The 21,521-nt window shown below is 47.4% G+C and overlaps 1 protein-coding gene across 3 annotated transcripts in view; it reads left to right on the top strand.

Moving 5' to 3' along the window:
• The window catches only part of MTUS2 (microtubule associated scaffold protein 2), a 319,619-nt gene that overhangs the window by 209,263 nt on the left and 88,835 nt on the right, over positions 1-21,521 (top strand). The gene's annotated exons all lie outside the window — the stretch shown is intronic.

The following is a 21,521-nucleotide window of genomic DNA, read 5'->3' as shown; positions in this document are numbered from 1 at the left end:
GGGGCTCTGTGCGTTCTCACGTGGCTTGGGGTTAGAGTTGAGTTCTGATTGTCAGAAGGTCATGCAGAGTGGCCGGTGGCATGCTTGGTATTTCAGAAGCCAAAGTTATCTTTTTAAATTAATCTTTGACATATAAAAGACTGATACATAACCTTGATTGCAAATGGGAAAAATTAGAAAGGGGGAAAAAAAAGATACACAAGAACATTGTTGATGGTGCGACGTTTGGGCCAAGTGGTGCGGGTGACTGTTTGCAGTGTTAAGAGGCAGTGGGTGGATTCTCAGGGTTCTGCACTTCTGGTGATGGGAATGGAATGCACAGGAAGGCAGAGTGTCGTTGGGACCCTGACCACAATGGCACCGTGTGCATATGGCGGTGGCCCTCCCTGCACCCTGGGTTTTGATAAGGCAGGGAGCATCAGTTTTTTCTCAACAAAGTATCTGGGGCTCCTGAGGCCATTCTGCCACTCTTTGTGTTATTGGCAGGTGGGCAGTTCAGCTCTTGGACAGAAGGGGAGGCTGGTTGCACCTGGTGTCTGGCTGCAACTGGGTGCCACCTTGAAATGCCTGCAGGAGAAAATTGGATATTGGTATTGGGGTTTTAAACCTTGAAAATGAGCATTCTGCATATTATATGCGGATATTCTGCTGTGCCTAAATGGAAGTAGAAATCAGAAGGTGCTTCCCGCATTCCCAATAGGATTGATGCGAACCCTTTCAAGATTGTTGTGACAATGGGGTGTATTAGTGAGCAAAAGCATTTCAACCAATAACAGAATTTTTTTTGAGTATTAGGAACTGTCCCAGCACCTACCGGCAGTGGAGTAAAACTCATGTAGAGTGTGTAAAGGGAATTCCTACCTGCAAACAGTCTGATTTCATTACACTGTTGAATTTCCCTAACCTGAAAACCTCAAATCCATTTTTGGATCACCAGTGTGATCCACAGGTGGGAACTCCGAGCTCTGATTTTATGGGATGGACCACAGGAAAAGTCAAGTTGTGTATAAGGTGTGTGTGCGTGTAAGGTGCGTGGTTGGGTGTGAGGTGTGTGTGCGTGTAAGGTGCGTGGTCGAATGTGAGGTGCCTAGGAAACATGTGAGTTCGTCTCCACACCCAAGTCCCCTCCCTGAGATATTCCATGTATGCAAATCCACGTTATAAAATCCAACATCTGAAGGCATCAGAAATCCAAAAATGTCATTTTGAGTAAGGGACACTTAAACCTGTATATGTCCATGAACATGTGGTTTGCATGTATACATACTGATTTCATCAGGGGTATGCAGGTATTTGCGAACATCTGATGACGTGAATGAGGGATTGGAAATAAGGCTTATCACTAGAGGAAAGAAGTCAGGGACAACACCGTGGTGCGGTGAGCAAGCTGCTTGCTGCCTGCTGGTGATGGCAGCGTCCCATCTCCCAGCTCCCCGTCTGGGTACACCTCTGATCCAGCTCCCTGCTAACGCTCCTGCGAAAACAGCAGGAAAAGGCTCCACTTCCAGAACAATGCTGTGGAATTGCAGGCACTGGCTATTGTGGCCATTTGGAGAGTGAGCCAGTGGATGGAAGACCCTCCTCTTACCCTCTTTGCCTCTCACTGCCATCCTGCCTTTCAAATAAATAAAATACAACTTTGAAAAAAAAAAAGAAAGAAAGCGCTGAGAAGAACCTTCCGCTTCTGCGCACGCCAGCCCCCGCGGACACCGACTGAGCGACGAAGCCCAGAGGATTCGTGGTGGTGCCAGCAGCTGGTGCTCGCTCCTGGCAGAGCGGGGCCTCGCAGCTTGTGCTGAAATAGGCCGTCCCAGACCTGCGGTGCAGTGGCCCTGAGTGTGTCTCACTTGCCAGTCAAGTGGGCAGTTTGTCTGGAATGCTGATCTGTAGCGGCCCCTAGTGGCTCTTCTGAGGAACAGCCCACTCAACGGTCTAAGCTATAGACAAGTTTGACGCTGTTTACCTACATTTGTTTCAGTAAAGATTTATGCTTATCCGTTGTTTTCCATATCGATTGTTGTCAGGTTATCATGAACTTTACGAATGTGAGCGAAGATGGCTTTTCACGTTTTTTTCATTTATCAGTGAATATGTGATAACAAAAGGCATGAAAATGAATAGGTCAAATGTTTATAACTTTCTGTTGGAAAAGTAATACTCAACCTCCCTTCTTCCCAACGAATCTATATTTAATACGTTTACTGTTTAACCTTTATTACAAAAGTGTCTAATAAATACAGAAAGATGTAAGATTAACTACCCAAGGAGCTGTCATCTAGTCAACCCTGCTGTCTTCACCTGGTCTGTTTTATTCTTGTTTGTTAGGGTGTATGGTTTTAATAGATTTTATTTATTTCATCGTGAATTCACTTATGTAAGTGAAGGATCTTGATGAAGCCTTCCTCGACCATGTAAAAGGATCCCAAACAGTAAAAATACAGAGCTTCTGTGTTTTAGCCACCTGCTGTAACCTCGGCCATTGGCTCACATTGTTTAATCCTCACAGCAACCCTGACAGGTGCTGTGTTCTGCAACATTTGGGGAAACAAGGGCTCAGGGAGCTGTTGTAGCCTTTTGAGACAAGCTCCTTAGATACTGATGGAGCTGGGCCCAGCATGGTAGCTTAGCAGCTGGAGTTTTCGCCTTGCACGCACTAGGGTCCCATATGGGTGTCGGTTCATGTCCTGGCAGCAGGATCCCATATGGCTACTGGTTCTAATCCCGGCAGCTCCACTTCCCATCCAGCTCCCTGCTTGTGGCCTGGAAAAGCAGTCGAGGACGGCCCCAAACCTTGGGACCCTGCACCTGCGTGGGCGACCCAGAAAAGGCTCTGGGCTCTTGACTTTGGATAGATACAGCTCCGGCCGTTGCAGATGGTTGGGAGTGAATCAACACATGGAAGATCTTCCTCTCTGTCTCTCCTCTCTGTATATCTGACTTTCCAATAAAAAGAACATTTGGCAAGGAGTGAAGGTAGCAGTAGTGGAAACATCTGTCAAGTGGTGAAAATGGCATCGGGAAGGGAAGTCAGGTGCTGCCGTGTTGGACTGTGGGGTACAGGAGGACTGGTCTTGAATAGACAGCCATTCTTTCTCACAGCTTCCACTTTCATCTCTGACCCTGCTTTCCCGTGTCTTAGCAAGATGAGCCTGGCAATGTCGCCGTGCTTTCATTTCCTTAACTGCAGAGAAAGAAAAAAAGGGGGGGACCAGTGTGGTGGCCTAGTGGCTAAAGTTCTCAACCTTGAACACACCAGGATCCCATATGGGTGTCGGTTCATGTCCTGACAGCTCCACTTCCCATCCAGCTCCCTGCTTGGTGGCCTGGGAAAGCAATCGAGGACGGCTCGAAAGCCTTGGGACCCTGCACCCACATGAGAGACCTGTAAGAAGCTCCTGGCTCCTGGCTTCAGATAGGCTCAGCTCCAGCCATTGCAACTGCTTGGGGAGTGAACCAGTGGACAGAAGATCTTCCTCTGTCTCTCCTCTCTGTATATCTGACTTTATAATAAAAAAAAAAATACATCTTTTTTTTTTAAAGTGCCAGAACCGAAACACCAGTATACTCATGTCTATATGCAACACCTGTGTTGTTCCAACTCTCTAGGTAATTTGGACATTGGTGAGGGGGAGGGGAACGTAACTGCCAAACCAGAGAAACAATCATTCAAAGTTTAACACAGAACGAGAGATACTCAAGGGGACATTTAACCTGTTGCCTTAGAGGGAAGCCTGATGATTGAAGATGAGAAGGAGCGCCCTGCACGATGGTTCAGTTGTCAAATGCTGGGATCCCATATGGGCACCGGTTTACATCCCGGTTGCTCCACTTCTCATTCAACTTCCTGCTTGTGGCCTGAGAAAGCATTCTAGGATGGCCCAAAACCTTTGGACTTTGCACCCACATGGGGGACCCAGAAGCTCCTGGCTCCTGGCTTTGGGTCACTCAGCTCCAGCTGTTATGGTCGTTTGGGAAGTGAGCCGGTGGATGGAAGACCTTTCTCTCCATCTCTCCTCTCTATAAAACTGATCTGCCTTTCCAGTAAAAAACAAATTAGTCTTTTAAAAAGGGGAAATGAGATGAAGAGTTGAAAGGGCCTGGAAGGAGAGGGAGGCAGGCCTTGGGCTGAGTTAGTAGAAGGAGGAGCCCTCTGGGAGGGGAACCCCTAGAACCTGAGCCTGTGCTGTGGCCCCTGCTCTGATCCTCGAGTTCTCTCAGTGAGTCAAGAATGGTTCATGCATAAAGATCTGGGCACTGGGGAGCTGTTTGCAACAGTCAGTGACTCCTCCCAGCTTCTCAGGGTGCAGCTGGGCCAGGTGCACCTGCCGTGTTCGGAGCACCTGAGTCCTTCAGTCAGGGTAGGGTGTGTGGCCGTGGGCACTTCGGCAAAATGAACGTCTGTAGGCTTTAACAATTCCATGTCTTCAGAGTCACCAAGGTGAGGTCTTCTCCCAGCTCCGAGGGCAGGGGAGAGGGAGGATGGTTCCCACTGAGGGATACTCACAGCGCAGCGGTCAGCCTGCAGCCACACCGGAAGAGTAAGCTGCTGCTGCTGCTTGCTCCCTCCATCCAAAAAGGGGTCCTTAGCTCCGAGTGTGGCGGTCGCTGCTAGACACCGTGCTCTACGACGCTGTTCTCTTCCCCCTTAGCTTTATTTTCAGTAACCAAAGGCTTAAGGGAAATGTGAGCCATGTAGGTTGGTGTTTCGGTCCATTACTCAGCGTGTGACCCTGTGGGAAATAGGAGTGAAGTGGTAAATTGGAGGCCACATAGGTGGTTCCCGTGATTGTTGTATTGAAATTATATGCTTTTTACAAAAGCAGAGTCCCATGGAGCTGGTAGAAAGAATTGCCTGCTTTTGCTCTAAAACCCCCATGCTGAAGGAATGTAACTGTAAGGCCCTGAATATAGAAATATCCCCAATCTTAAGGGGTTAGAGTCCTCCAGATGGTGAAAAATCCCAGGGCTGCAGTGTCAATGATGGAACATCGTTGGAGGGGAGGGGAAAGATGAAACTCAGAAGAGCCTCATCTTCTTGGTGTTTATGGAAGTGGCTGCCAAAACCTGACCCCTCCCTGATGGCCGTGCTCATTTGATGGAAAGCTGTGTTATAACAGTAATAGCTCTTTCATTAAGGTTAGGATGGGGCCTGGTGCAGTGGCCTAGAGGCTAAAGTCCTTGCCTTGAACACAACAGAATCCCATATGGGCGCTGGGTCTAATCCCAGCAGCTCTACTTCCCATCTAGCTCCCTGTTTGTGGCCTGGGAATGCAGTCCAGGATGGTCCAAAGTCTTGGAACCCTGCACCTGCATAAGAGACCTGGAGGAAGTTCCTGGTTCCTGGCTTCGGGTCAGTGCAGCACCAACTGTTGCGCTCACTTGGGAAGTGAATCATTGGATGGAAGATCTTCCTCTGTATATCCGCCTTTCCAATTAACAACAACAAAAAAAGGTTAGGATGAATTGCCTCATCCAGTCCACCATCTTGTAACCCTTTGTCCTAAAGCACGTACGGTTTCACAATTAAATGGCATCCTTTTTAAGGCCGAAACCTGATCTTTTTGTAATAAAGTATAGACTGATGTTCACGTTATTTGAAAGGCAGAACAGGAAGAGCGAGCTCTTCCATCCCTTCGTTCACTTCTCAGATGCCTGCAACAAGCAGGACTGGTCAGTGCCAGGCAGAGACCTGAAGTCTGGAACCCAGTCTGAGTCCCCTACATGGTGGCAGGATTGCCTTGTCCCCAGCAGTGGCTGGCAGGCCTCCGTTCCTCCTCAACAGAATGATGCACCCTAGGTCAGAGAAACAAAAGTAGAGCAGCTACAACAAGATCTTATTGACGCATATTGCAGCAGTGGGATGGGCCGGTAGCAAGAACATGTCATCTCCTTTCTTCCTGGTGTGAGCTTTCATCCCTGACACATGAGATGCATTGATTAGTAATGTGGCCAAGACGTTGATGAGTGGCGTTTGTGATGGACGCCTGGGAGTCATGTATCTTGGGACCCTCTGCGCATGTGACTACAAACTAGATATGTCTAGGTTGGCTGAGCTCCATCTCACCAGGATACTTAAAAAACAACTGCAAAGTAGAGAGCAGGGTGCTTGGTGTTACCCTTGGAGGAGGGTCTTGTGTCCCTAATTGTTCATTCCTAATTACCCGCCTGACATGGAGTACTTGAGCTATTGCCTGCTGCTCCCCATGGCACGTGTTAGCAGGAGACTGGATCAGAAACACAGCAGCTAAGACTCCAATCAGGCACTTGGGTAATGGTTTGCGAGAACCTCAAGCAGAATCTTAACCACCGAGTCAAACACCTGCCTTAACATTGTTAATGTAATATTATGAAATTTGGAAAGCTCCTCTTCAAACAGAAACAAATTGAAGAAATGATCACTTTACAGATGTAATTACTGGGCCCCCTCAATTGGCTAATCCTCCCCTTGTAAGCACCAGGATCCCATATTGGTGCCAGTTTGAGTCCTGGCTGCTCCACTTCCCATCCAGCTTCCTGTTTGTGGCCTGGGAAAGCAGTAGAGGATGGCACAAAGCCTTGGGACCCTGCACCCGTGTGGGAGACCCAGAAGAAACTCATGACTCCTTGCTTTGTATTGGCTCAGCTCTGGCCGTTGTGGTGACCTGGGGAGTGAACCAGCAGATGGAAGATTCGTCTTTTTCTCTCTATAAATCTCCCTTTCCAATAAAGATTCTTTTAAATAATAATATTTACTTTCCAGGGAGCAGAAGGACAGCTGCCTCAGCCCAAAGTCTTCCCCGAACAAGAGTTGCATTGGTGAAGTTTCCTGGACCTCAGCCTCGTGCCAGGTTCTAGCTCCAGGGATCCGAGTAGCAGAAAGGGCCCTGTGATTGCTCTCAGCTCCAGCGACCCAGGAAGGCCCTGTGGTTCTTCAAAGGCTAGAAACACTCAGCTCCCCACAGGTGCTGTGGAAGCGCCCAGTAACTGGTTTCTCAAAGATCTAAGGTAGAAACCCAGCCCTTCCCAGGGCGTGACTAACACAGGAGGCTGTGTCTCTAGGACCTGACACTGGGAGCTAGCCGGGGGAATTGTCCAAGGAGCCTGAGCCCTTTCCTGCCCTCTTCTGGTGCCTTATTCCTAACAGGTGTAAGTGACACAATTGGTAGCTTTTGCTGTGGTTTCCCATTGGGATCAGAACTGGCATCTCTTTGCCTGTAGTGAGTTCAGGTGTGAGCTGTCCTCCATGCACTCATTCTTTCTCTTGCACACGTATGCTCTCATGCATGCACACCCCACGTGTGTGTGCGCGAGAGAGAATGAGAATTACTTGTTTCCCAGTCCAGCAACTCCCAAGGTGAGCATCTTTTTCGTGTTATACTCCCTCCATCCCTGGGAGATAAGAAACCTAAATCTCCATTTCTGAGTTCCTGCTACAAAAAAAGACACTCAGATCTCCAGAGCACAGATGGGAGTGTGCCGAGTGCCCAGGGGGTGGAGGAGCAGTGATGCCCCAGCTGGGACAGTCCGGCCCTGCCCGAGGAGAGTGAGCCCTTTCAGGAGACAGAGGTAGGAGGCTTCAGTCCTGGGACCAGACAGAAGGTAGGACCTTGGAGAGAGGGAGGAGGGTCGGAATTTGCCCAGAGACTGAAAGTCATGAATGCAAGGTAAAGGAAGATTGTTGGGTGTCAAGGAAAATTATAGGAAAAAGCTGTGTTATAAAAGCTGGCACGTAGCTGGCTCTGCAGCAGGCACTAGGAGGGAAGCCCAGGCAGAGAAAACGGAGAGGGTTATGAGGATAAGGCAGTATTGCAGGCAGGAGGTGACCAGCCTTGAGGGGCCAGCTAAAAGGATCAGGCAGAGGCAGGGCCTGCGGCCCCCACCATGGGCCTGACAAGGCAGGGGGGAGATTCAGGGTGCTCTGCTTGAAGGACACAGGAAGGGCCTGCCTCACCCCAGCCCTGGCTACAACCATGAGGTCATTACGGGACAGTTCCAAGCTGTGCTAACATTGGCACTGAACTTAAAATGGCAAAGGCAGCCCAAGCCTGGGCTCCCTGCAAAAAAATTCTGGAACTGTTTTATGCAACTATAAATACAACACCACTAAGAAACTTAGATCAGCATGGTTGCTCCCCCACCCACCCCCTGAATATTTCTGGGTTCCCCCATCACCTGTCCCTTTAAAGCTCAGGGCACTGTGTGACACAATGTGTTGAGCTGCAATGTGGAAGATTCACCTCCCATAAGAGCTCCTGATTCGTGTCTCTGCTGCTGCTCCTCCAATCCAGCTTTCGGCTAATGTGCCTGGGAGTCAGCAGGTTCAAGGACCTGACCTTGGCCTGGCCCAGCCCTAACTCTGCTGGACATTTGAGGTGTGCACCTGAGGACAAAGGAGCGTTTTTCTCTCTCTCTCCCTCCCTTTTAAATCAGTAACTCTTAAAGAGGTACAGTCTGGACCTCTACCCCCATGCTGGGAGGGGGCGGTTCCCGTGTTTCTGCCACCACTTCCAGCTAAAGAGAGAGGCTCTGACATGTTTCCTGTTGGAATGCCCTGTAGGCTCCCCACCACCCTGTGGGCAGACAGCTCCATCCAGAGCCATACTTGGGGTCCTGTGCGGAAGTGACCTAAAAGGGGATGGGATTGGCACGAGGGTGTGCGCACACAGAGAGCCTTCCTGTAACACCCCGCTTTCCCGCCCCCTACCCCGGGTCGGCAGACAGGAGAAAAGTACGTGAGGACCCTGGGGATGCCAAATGAAGGAGGGAGGGGTTTCTGCAAGATGAGAGTGATTGACAGTCCTGGGCCGAGCCTGGAGAAGGACCCGAGTTTGGCGCGCTCCAGCAGGGTATCTGAGGAGAGCCGGACCAGCAGCTTTTGCTGATCATTTGAGATCCCCTGGCTCAGCCAACTCGGGCGCTTTTGGCAGGTGAAGCGCTCACTTCTCGCCCTGGGAAGTGGCAATGGCGCCATCTGCAGGACATAGCCTAGAAGTGATCCGAGATTCTAGGAATTGTTACAGACCCTCCTTGCTCCTGGCTCGGTTAAGACCTGCTTCCCGCCCCCTCCTCGCTAAGCTGGAGCTGCCCTTGAAGTGAGAAACACAACAGCTGCATTCATTCTTTTTAAAAATTGCATTCCTGACTGTCACATTACCACGACAGCAAGAGATGTATGTGGTACATGGTCAGCGGTTTGCCTAGGAGATCACTCAGAAAGGCCATTACAAGCTGCAAAGGTGTGACATTGGAAGCCAGGGACACTTTAGTTCAGTCTCAGGAAAGAGGCAGAGCCCATACCGTCTGGCCTGCCAGCTGTAGGAGAAGCATCTACAATCCCAAAGTAGCAAAAAATCGGTTATGGGACAAGTTTCTTGCCACATGGAGACTTTCTCCTAAGCCATGCTGTGACAGAATGGATGTGAACTGATCTTCTAAAATTCTTCAAGAACAGCTCAGAGCCCCCAAACAGAGCATGGATGAGGACATCCGCACACATGGACGCACTGATCGAAATCTCACACACTACCTACCTCATTTATGTGCATTTATTCAGCGTTAATTTAAATGTTTTAATTTTTTTGAGATGGAAATAGCAGCTAACCTGATTTAGTCATCTCACGTTTAAAGCATATATATGTATTATGGCCTATACCCCATAAATATGAGCAATTAAAATAATTTTTTAAATTCTTCAATACTGTGACCCTGAATCTTAGATCCAGTTGGAAGAATGTGGGAGCCAGAATTCTGTGCCTTTTTGTTTGGTTTTGTTTTTATTTGAAAGAGAGAGAGCTAAAGAGAGATTGTCTAGTGAGTGGCTCACTCGACAGTTAACCGGCATAGCTCTGTGGGTTCCTCCCTCAGCTCAGCATAGAATTAAAATGCCAGAATCAGTTGCTTAGATTCTTTATTTGCAAAGTGAACAAGTGAATATGACAAGAAGGAAGGGGGATTCATCTCCCAGAAGGGATCCAGGAGATGTGGGGTCTCCTGAAAGGAGAAGGGCTGAGGTTTTGCGAGGCGTCTCAAGTCTAAGAATTCCCCGACTCCTCCTTGCATCCCTCCGTTGGGCAGGGACCCCTCTCTTGGACACCCGCCTGGGCAGCAGTCTTAGGAATCCTTCCCTGTGGTGATCTGCTTTCGGTTAGGCCATTACTGTACTGTCTGCTTGCAGATGGCTGACCATTGGCGAGTGTCCTCACATCTCTTCACTGGGGAGTCTGGCTTCTCAGGATTTAGACAATATACTGTTTGTGGTCTTTGCAAAAGGAGGCAGCGAGATGTTGACCCAGGGAGAAGGGCCTCACAGGGCTTGACCCTGGGCCTGATGGAGAATTTTAGCAGGCTTCGTGGGTCTATCCTAAGTGCTTACCAGAAGCAGGTGGAGAGCAGGAGCCAGAAACTGCACTCAGACCTCTCAGGTGAACGGCAGGGGCCAGACACCTGGACCATTTCCTGCTACTTGCTAAAGTGTACGTTAGGGGGATGGTGTATGGGAACCAGAGGTGGGACTGGATCCCAGGGTCTCCAACATGGGATTGTGGCAGCTTGACTCGCTGTGCTACAACACCCACTCCTCAATGTTTAAGGAAAAGACATGGGAAGAGTAAGAGGAATGAGGAAGGAAACCAGGAATAAATGCAATGTGTAGAACAGTTCCGAAGGTGCTACAAAATACACAGTAAAATAAACCTAATCAGGACCTGACACAATAACATAGTGGTTAAAGTCCTCGCCTTGCACGCACTGGGATCCCATATGGTCGCAGGTTCTAATCCCGGCAGCCCTGCTTCCTATCCAGCTCCCTGCCTGTGGCCTGGGAAAGCAGTCAAGGACAGCCCAAAGCCTTGGGATCCTGCACCTGCGTGGGAGACCTGGAGGAGGTTCCTGGATCCTGGCTTCGGATCAGCATAGCACCAGCTGTTGTGCTCACTTGGGGAGTGAATCGTCAGACGGACGATCTTCCTCTCTGTCTTTCCTCCTCTCTGTATATCTGCCTTGCCAATAATTAAAGAACTAATCAGAAACAATTAAAATCCCTACTATGTTGCCCAAGAAACCCAATTTAAACTCAGTAACTGCTGAGAAGTGCAATAATCCTGACTACACCTGTCCTACGGAAGATCCCTCCCAAGCACCAAGCGTATTCTGAAATCAGACAGTAGGAAACCTTGTATGTTGTTTTTCTCTATGCTTACATGCCTGTGGTGAAGTTTAATTTAAAAGTGAGGCGTAGTGAGAAACCAACAACCATGACTAGTAAGTAAAAAACCAGAGCGGTACACCATGTGTAGGAATGCTGACTTTCTCTCAATCTTCCTGTGTCATGCTGTGCTGTTCCTTTTTCTTGTGATGAGGTAAGAGTGCAATGCCTACCTGTCGAGATGAAGTGAGGGGATGACCAGGTGTAAGATGAACAGTGTTAGGGTATTGGGCAAAGGCAAGGGTCAGCTGCACGCGAGCATTGAGGTGCCACCACAGATGACCTGATTACTGAAACAGCTGCTTGGTGAGTGTCATCTGGGAGGCTCACACAGGAAACACTACACAAAGGATCCCAGGCACAATAGAGCCAGGGCCTTGTGCTCCTTTTAAAACTTACAAATTGTCTCTTTCTGGAGGTTTGCATTTGGTAGGTCAGACCCCAGATGACTCTAGGTAGCTGAAGCCATGTGAAAACAACAAAAAGGGGGATGTTACTGTAAAGGAACAAAGATCCACTATGCTAACACAAATCAAAGAATTGGAGAGCAGGTGTTGGGTGCAGCGCAAGGTGCTGTTGGAATACCCACAACCCATGACAGAGTGGCTGGGCTTGCAACCCAGATCTGCTTCCAGTTCCAGCTTCTCATTCAGGTACACCCTGGGGGGCAGAAGATGATGGCTCAGGTACTTGAGTCCCTGCAGCTTGTATGGGAGACTCTGGCTGATGCCCAGGCTCTTGGCTTCACCCTGCCCCAACCCAGTGTATGGTGGGCATTTGAGGAGGAACCCGATAGGTAGAAAATCTCTCCTTGTCTGTGTGTCTCTCTGCCTTATGAAAACGAAGGAGCTGGAGTAGCTGTTACGCTTGCAGACAGAGCAGACTTCAGAACAAGGAAGATTATCAGGGATGAAGAGGAGCATTAAAGGCAAAAGGATCAGTTTCCCAAGAAGGCAAAAGAGACAAGGATAGCAACTGATAGTTTAGGCTGATGCTGTTGGGCGTCCAGTGACGTACATACTCAGGTGAAATTCACTTGCTGAGAGCTCTGCTGTTTCGAACACCTGCTGAAAAGCTTCCAGGCGTATAACTACCTGTGTGTTCTGGACTTCCTAGGTTTTATACAGGTCAGTTCACATCTTCATGTGACCCTTGTGATGGAAGCATTTTATGTTCATTTTATAAATAAGTTTGCCTTAGTTAAATTATGTGTTACTTCATTCAGCAAATATTTATCAACATGTGCAAGATCTCATAATAAAATGGATGTGGCAGGAAGCCTTTCTTCAGGAAAATGTCAGGCAAATATCCCATGTGCTCCTTGCCTCTTTGGTTCCTCAGTATTGTTGAAAGAAAAGAGCTCTTAGTATTCCCATTTCCAGGAGAATACACAGGAGAAGCTGTTCTTCACCTGAGGTCTCGTTTGTACAGATAAATCCTATAGACTTCAGGTACAGCATGATGATTGCAGGATAATAAATCTATATTGCATATTTTTAATTTCCCAAGTCACAACACTCACAACAAGGTAACTGTGAGATAATGATACCTTCCCTGACTGGATTGTGGTATCCTTAAACATATACGAGTTTTATTTGTGGCTCATTCCTCAGTAAAGCTGAAACCAAAGATGAGATTTCATGAAAATTTTCCGGGCTGCCTCCAAATCTAGTATGCAACTGCCACTATTTTAGAACTATGACATTTTATTGACAGAGACATGAAATTGATGTGTCATGTTAAATTCGCCAGTGGTCAGAATGCTGAAGACGGCAGTTCTGCCCGTTAGCACACACAGATGAAGAGCCTTGTTGCAGACCCTGGCCTCTGACCAGGGCTGTGCGGGCAATTGCAGTTCTCCAAAAGCCCACCTGGGGAAGCAGTTGGCCTTGAGGTTCAGATACCCACAGAGAGCTCAGTTTCGATTCCCTGCGAGAAATCCTGACTCCAGCTCCCAGCCAGTGCAGACCCTGGGATGCAGCAGGTGCATAGATTTGGATGGCCCAAGTAGTTGTGTCCCTGTCACCTACATAGGAGACTGGATTGAGTTCCCAGCTCCTGACTCTAGACCCACGACAGCTATTGCAGCAATTTCAGTCCTTTGGGAGCAAACTAGCATACATCTGTGTCAGCTCTTTCTCTGCCTCTGCCTCTCAATAATTTTATACATTACAAATAAAATTTTTTGTCCCTGTATATCAGTAGACCAAAATCTATGCAAACCAGCACCTTGACCCCTTGTTTAAATGGCTTCCTCTGATGTGTCTACAATGATAAGCCAAACACCGTGCAACAATTTGTCACTGTGAGTGGAGCACCGGTACCTTACTCGTTACCAAATCCTAGGTATTGGTGGTTGCTCTGTTGAGAGTAACTAGTAACTAGTGACTTGGCAGTGTGCCCCACACCTAGAGAAAAACACCTAGCCATAGAATACCATGCAGCGTGTGGAGTCAGGTGTCAGCAGTTGGCAGTTAAGGGAAGACCACAGGAGACTCAAAGCAAGATCTGAGCAGTCTTGCAGAGCTGAGATGTCCAGAAATTTCTTCCCTCCCTATGTGGTGAGAGCGTTTTTTTCTTCAGGTCTTGAAGTATCATCATCAGTAAGGAACAGCTCCTTGGAATGACTGCTTCTCTTTCCAGGACTCTGTCTGGAGATAGGCTCTCCTTGGAGTTCCAGCTCCTGGGAAGAGCAGTGGAGCATCGTCCACTTAAAGCAGTGATAAAACTGGGCAGACTGCATAGGCAGCTATTCGTGGACCCACTGAAGGAATAGGTACTGGGAAAATCCAGGAAAAGAAAAAAAACAGAAGATTAGAATCTGAAGCATCATAGAATGCTAATAAACTGTTAGTTAACTTTTTGCTTTCCAACATCCCTGGGCTCAACTCAGTGTAGCTTGCAACTTAAGAGAGCTCAAGAAGAAGCTGGCTAAATTAGCAGGAAAAAAGGAGTTCCTTCCAAGAGAGCTGAAGAAACCTGCTTTTCTCCTCCCCTTTGTTTCCTCTTCCCCTTCCCCCTTCCCCCTCCCTTTCCTTTCCTTCTAAGATTTGTTTTCATTGGAGAGGCAGAGTTGCAGAGAGAATGAGAGATCTTCCATCTGCTGATTCACTGTCCAAATGACCACAATAGCCCAAACTGAGCTTATCTGAAACTAGGAGCCAGGAGCTTCTTTTGGGTCTCTCATATGGATGCAGGGTTCCAAGGGTTTAGACCATCTGCCTCTGCTTTCCCAGTCCATAAGCAGAGAGCTGGCAACTAAGTGGAGCAGCTGGGACATGAACCTGCACCCATATGGGATGCCAACACTTGCATGGAGAGGATTAGCCAATTGGGCCATTGAGCCAGGCCCAGAAACCTCTCTTCCTTCCTTTCACGAACATGATTAGTACATAGATGTGCCGTGGCAGCACCCAGGTCCAGTCAAAGCAAAATGCTGAGAAAGGGGAACTTTCCTCTGCCTGGAGGAGCTGTGATTCTAAGAAGGTGGGTGGAGCTCCCACTGCTTGTGTCCTCTGTCTTCTGCCAGTTAGCCACAGATGGGAACCCCGTTGGAGGAGGTGCATGGTCAAGCCCAGTAACTGAAGGCCCTATCTTTGGGGCAGGAGGGTGAATAGTGGGTGTCAGGGAACTGGAATGGGCTCTGGAGATAGGGAATAAGGGACAAACTTAGAGAAGTGACACCTTAGAATTGTTTTTTTGTTTTCATAAATCTGAATTATTAAAAGTTTATAGATGTGCCAAGAGTAGCCAGCTGCTGTTGTATAGACAAGGACCACCTGACAGTAGCCCATAGCTTAATGGCTTTGGGGTGTTTGGAAAGGTGGGGGAGTTTGGAGAGATGGCTGAGTGGGTGGAACTGCGACTGGTTGATCTAGTTCCTTGGGGGCTAGGTGGGAGGATAGGAATGTAGAGGATGGGGTGCAGAATAATACAAGGCACAGATTAGACTGCTCTTTGGAAATGCTAGAGCCATTCCCTAGAGAGATTGTCTCTGTTTGCCGTCTGGGAGCTATGTGGCTGAAACATGTGTCCTGGCTCCCTCAATCCTGACTCTGGGTCTAGCTAGAGAGCTGGGACTTTGGTTCCTTCTGGGGCAGTTATCTATAGATTGGATTGATTGAAAGAGAGTGGTGTTGTTTTGTTTATGCATTAAATACTCGTTCCTCTAAGAATTTTGCCCACCCTGTGTCCCTGTGATGACCTTTGCCAAGGAGGAGATTGCCATCTGGCGAACCTGTTGTACCCTTGGAACTGTCTGTAAGCCTGTGGGCTCACCTCTAAGCTACACATGGTGAATCTCTCCCTTGCATCACAGGCAGACTTGGAGAATTGAGCTATGGGATAGACCTCCACCAAAGGGCCACTCTGGCCACTGTGTGTGCACATGTGGAACAGATGCTAAGAGCACGTCAAAAGCACTGAAAGTGACATTGGCCTTGGAAACACACAGCCTGAACTGTGCCTGCTCTTGATTCTCTGTTTTTAGCAAGACCCAGAGCCTCATAATGTACTAGTAGAAAGTTTAGAAGATAGTCTAAACTACTCAGCATACAGAGGTAGCCAAACCTCAGTCAATGCTGAACTCCCATGAACAGAAAAGTCAGGGTAACACAGATGCTGGATGTCATTGGCAAAGGTGTCAAATGAAACTTAAATGCTCCAAGAAGTAAGGGTAAGCACTCTTAAAATGGAAGGGATAGACTTCCATTTAGAAAGAATTAAGTGAAAACTAGCACTGAGAAGTGCAGTTATTGAAACCAGAAACTCAACCGATAAAGATGGAAAAAACCTGTGACTTTGAGGATGCATCAATAGATACTGTCCAATCTGAACAGAAATAAATTTTTTAGAAAAAGTCTCAGGAACCTGAGACAAAACATTACAGGTATAATATTTTTGCCATCAGATTTCCAGAAAGGGTGGAGAAATAATGTGGTATAGGAAAATAATGAAAAAAAAATGGCTAAAAAATATGGTACAAGACACAAACCATAGATTCAAGAAGCTGAGTGAGCCCCCCCAAAAAAACAAGATAAGCCCAAACACATCTATGCTCAGATAAATATGAATCAAACTGCTAAAAAGAAAAGTACTGACAGTAGTAAAAGAGAGATTACAATTGCCTAGAAAGAAACAGCCATTCAGATCGTTGCCAAGTTGTAACCATGGAGGCCAAAAGGCGATGGAGTATTTTCACACTTCTGAAAGACAAAATGATCAGCCTAGAATTCTGCATCCAGTGAAGATATCCAATAGAAATAAAAGTGACGTAGACATCCTTATGAAGCAAAACTGAAGGAATTCACTGTCTGCATCCCTTGTCTAAAAGAACTGTCAAGGAAATTGTCCCTACAGATGTGAAGAAAGCTCAGAGGGAATAAAGAGCAATAGAAATAGTAAATATTGATTAAAGTCAAAAGACTTTTTCCTCTCAAGTTGTTTATAAGATTCCCAAAAGTTGAAAGCTAAGTTTACACTGCTGTCGGTTGGAGCTTGCAGACTGCATGGAGTGGCCCGTGAGTGGAATGGACAGAATCAGTGTGGCAAGAAGGTATTCACATCTCCCGTGAATCAGCTAACTGTATGTACCTACACTGGAGAAAGTCACAGCTCGCACACCAGCCCCTGAAAAATTATTTGAGCTGTAATCAAGAGAACAATAGGTTAACATGAAGTACTAAAAAAAGTCCAAATAACCCAAATAAATGCAGGAATTCAGTAGGGGGAGGTGAGGGTGGAAAAAGAAAAGGAATAAACAGAAAGCAAAATGTCAGATTTAAAACATAGTCATGACTTTAAATGCAGTCATTTCCACCAGAGGTTAGCAAACAATAGTCCACAAGATGCCAGAGACACGCCTTTGGTCCTTTCAGTCTTCAGAACTGTAGGAAAAATAAACCTCCATCCCTCATACATTATTCCATCTGTGGTATTGAGCTATAACAACAAAAAATGGACTATGACACGGTGAAGGTTTGCCAGTCTCTGCTCTAAACACAGCCATTAAAAGGCTTGGGCAGCTGTTACAGCACAGCTGGCTATACCACCACTTATATCTCCCTAGAGAGTGCCTGGAATGGAGTCCCGCTTCCACTTCTGATCCACATTCCTGCACCTGCCCAGCCTGGAAGACGGTGATGCTGCAAGCAGCTAGGAGACTAGGTGAAGTCCCAGGAGCCTGGCTTTGTCCTGTTCAGCCTCAGCTTTGTGGGCATTTGCAAGACATCACTCTTGCTATCTCTTGTGCTGTGCCTTTCAAACAATAAATAAATGGATAAATTTTATAAAAGATTAAGAGTGTCAAAATGTGTAGAAATGAAGGCTTATGACATGATGTCAACAAGAGAGGCGCTTCAACTATAGTAATCCATGTAAGTTAGAAGTTTCGGGGCTGGCATGGTGAAACAGGCTATGTCACCTTCATCCTCCGTGGATGCCAGATTGAGTCCCAGCCGTTCCACTTCTGTTCCTGCTCCCTGTTAACAACCTGGGAACGCAGCAAAGGCAGTCCAAAGTCTTCGGACCCCTGGACCCACATGGGAAGCCCAGAAGCTTCTGGCCCCTAGCTCCAGCTCTGCCCAGCCCTGACTGTAGCAGCCTTTTGAGAAGTAAACCAATGGATGAAAGATCTCTCTCCTCTATTTCTCCCTTGTTCTTTCTCTAATTCTGACATTCAAGTATAATAAATATTTTTTAAATAAAAAGATGAAAATAGAAGCACAGATTTAAAGTGCAATGAAGGGGCTTTATTACTTTTAGACAAAGTAAATTACAAAGCAAAAAAATTTAATGCCATGCATAAAGAGGAATATTACAGGACTGGCAGTATGGCACAGTAAGTTTAAGCTACAGTTTGCAATGCCAGCATTCTGTATCAGAGTTCCGATTTAAGTCTTGGCTGCCCTGCTGCTGCCTTTAACTTTTTAATAAGTATACATGTTATCATTTTTAAATGATATTTCAGTTTGAAAATTAGAGTTACAGAGAGAAAGAACTTTCACTGTTTCATTCCTCAATTAGCTGCATTGGCTGGGGCTGGGCCAGCCGAAGCCAGGAGCCAGAAATTGCATCCCAAACTTGCAGAGGTAGCAGGGGCCCAAGTACTTGGACCATCTTGTGCTGTTTTCCCGCACGTGTTGGTAGTGAACTGGATTACACCTGGAGTAGCCAAGACTGAAACCTGTGCACATATAGAGTGCCGGCATTTCATGGTGTGCCACAGTGCTGACCCCAGCTCTGCCTCTGATCCAGCTTCTTGTTAATATATGTGGGAAGGCAGTAGGTAAAGACCCAAGCATTTAAGCACTGCTACCTAAAGGAAGGTCTTGACTCATGGCTTCAACCTGCCCAAGTCTCCATTTGTAACATTTGAAGAATGAACCAGCAGATAAAAACCTCTCTCGCCTCTTTCTTTCCCCTCTCCCTGGACTCACTTTCTCTCCCTTTCTCTCATTGTGTGCATGTGTGTATGTTTCTCTGATGTCTTTGAAATAAATAAGTCAACTTTGTGTGTGTGTTTTCCCTTTCATCTTTTTCACACAGAGCAGCAGCACGGCAGCCCAGTAGTTCAGTTCTCAGAGCATCATATCTTGCCCTGTGGTGAGGGGAGATAGAGAACTTGAGTAGGAGCTTCCAGTTTGGGCAGGGCTAAAGCCCCAGTGGTACACAGTGGCCATAGGCTGGACAGCTGGTGCTGGAGAACCACTTCTGAGCAGGAACTCTCCTGGAGCCATCCTTGTATGCACCTGCACTTGCTTCTCTTCAAAAACAACAGCTTCAAGTGAGGACTCCTCAGGAAGAAAGGAAATCCTCCATCTGTACTCTTTCGAGGCTTGGTGTAGCATCACCAAATCACCTCCTTAGCTGCTTCTTACAAGTTACATGGTTCAGCTAATACCAGGGTTAGGAACCAGGGCTGTGTCGACATTTATATCATTCACGGGCCATACAGAATTAACAAACTAAAAACTAGCCTGCTGCAGATTTATTGAGTTTCAAGTCCCTGCTCTGATTGCCTTGGCTCAGCCACACCCAGTGATTTGGTCTACAGGCCTGACACTCCCCACCCCTGCTAGCAGCAAGACATTTGGGCACTGGAGGGCATGCTTTCAGGCACTCAGCCTTTATTGAAGAGAATCCTTGCTGGGCTAGATTGTGTCTGTCAGCTTTTCCAAGCTTTTCTAGAAAAACCTACAGCAATTTTAGGAGGGTTATGATCCAGGGAGGGAGGGAAGGTAGAACAACCCAAGTCAGCACCTTGAGCCAGCTGGCATCCTTCCTGCACTGGCAGTCCATCTGTAGCCTGGGCTGTGAAGGGACAGACTCCTGGGCTTCTGCCCAGGTACAGGAGGTGGTATTGACAAGGAGAGAGAACGTTCTGTGCCAGGAAGAAATCTGGGGCAGAGCAAGTAAGCTGGACAGGCTAAGAAGAAAGTTTGCTGCTGAGGCAAGCAAAGGAAACAAAGGGCTAAAATTCCTTACATTGTGAAGCAAAAGGATTCAGTCCCATATAATTAGCAGCTGTTGTGCCTATAGCATATAGTTGCCGTGTATAAAATAGCTTGCGATGGAGTAAGAATTGCTTTATACATATTAGAATGCAGAGGAACTCATGTGATTTCTTCCTCATTGTTGGCCAACAACCATGTTTCCTGTGTGCCAGACATGTGGGTATGTGCCAACTGCATACTGTCTTGTTTAACCCTCTCAATAGCCCTGTTGTAGGCACTATCATTAGCTTAGAGAGATGAATGGCTTTGCCTAGAATCACACAAAGAAATCAGAGCAGGACTGAGACTTAAAGCAAGATGATTCCTACATTAACAGTTAACCCTGTTGCTGCTTCCTCGTGTGTATTTGAAATGATCCTTCATGTGCTAAGGTGAGGAAATACCATGTAGACTAAGTGCAGACTAAGTTAGTAGAAGTGCTAAGTTAGTAGAAGCCCATCTCAGCTCTGATTCTTTTCAGTACAGAACACCTGTCTATTTCCATTTCCTTATCTGTACCCTGAAGCTCTTACTAGGGTGACTTGTGATAATATGCATGAGTGTGCCACCTGGTACTGTAGCTTTATTCATCATATGTCTGCTCCGGATGGGAAACTGCTTGGTGCTAGGGTGCTGGCCCAGCACTCTGGCCTCATGGAGCTTGATGACCTTGTGAAGCCTGAAGGCTGGTGGAGGAATTCATGGCATCATCGTGTATCAATATCACCAGGGAGAGTACCTGAACCCCAGGAAGCCAAAGAAACCATTGGTGTTGTGAGACTGAAGGAGAAGTAGGCATGGCATTGCAAGCAGTTGGCACAGTGAGGCAGCAGCTGCATGTGGAAAGCACTGTGGAGGGAGGGGCATGGCACATGCATGAAGTTAGAAGGAAGCTGGGAATCCTAGAGCCCTAGCGTGGAGAACTGATGGCCAGGCCAGGCCTTGCAGAGCCTCCTAGGCAGTGACAGGAACCCTAGAGCAGACCTAAGAGGAGAGGAGAAGCCCCTTAGTGGGACAGTGCAGTGACTTGAATAGACTCGTTACAGAACAGGGAGACACAGGAAAGCCAAGAAGATGCTAGGATGGGGGTTGAGAAGACAGTGGGGCAGTAAGCTGGCGGGGGCTGGGTAGATGTGGGAGCAGAGGCAAGGATCAAGTAGCCTCCAAGGATGAAATCTAGGTCTGTGGCCAGGGAGCCTGATGGATAGGGGCATCACCAGTCATGGAGACAGAAGTGGGAGAGTGGAAACCATGGACATCCCTGAGCAAGGCTCTCGGGCAGAGTGAAGCAGCTTTGATACACCAAGTGAAGGTGCTTAGTAGGACAAGTAGCACTGCTGCTCTTAAAACCTTTAGCTGGCACCTTCATTTGACACTGACTTTAACTAGTGACTGAGCATCTGTCACGAGCGTCCATAGGCTGAGTGCAAAGAGAACCTGCTGGTAGGACACAGTGCCTTCCCAGAGGAGTTGGTCTCATTCATTGAGCCTGGATGAACACCTGACACAGTAGGAAAATACAGGTCATTGTAAGATAAATAACCAAAGATCAGATTGCACTAGAAATGAGTGGGAAAGCTTTCTGGGAAAAGCAGGACTCAAAGGAGAGAGACCTGGCAGGCCAGGAACCAGTGGAAGGGGAGAGGATAGCACGGAAGTGTGAGTTACGGTCAGTGTTGTTCTGTTTGAGGAAGTGATGAGATTGTAGATTGATGGTGGAAGGCAAGAAAGCAGGATACCTATCGGAGAGCACAGGGCATCTGAATCCAGCTGCTTAATGCTAATACAGACTTGAAGATGAGATACCTGTGCTCCTGAGTTGCTGGCTTTGATTTCATTTACATCTT

The sequence above is a fragment of the Ochotona curzoniae genome, unplaced genomic scaffold, assembly GCF_017591425.1.
Source record: "Ochotona curzoniae isolate NIBS_2020 unplaced genomic scaffold, NIBS_Ocur_1.0 contig_3332, whole genome shotgun sequence".
In the NCBI taxonomy this organism is placed as follows: domain Eukaryota; kingdom Metazoa; phylum Chordata; class Mammalia; order Lagomorpha; family Ochotonidae; genus Ochotona; species Ochotona curzoniae.
The sequence above is the reverse complement of the archived record's forward strand: the minus strand, read 5'-3'. Positions and strand labels throughout refer to the sequence as shown.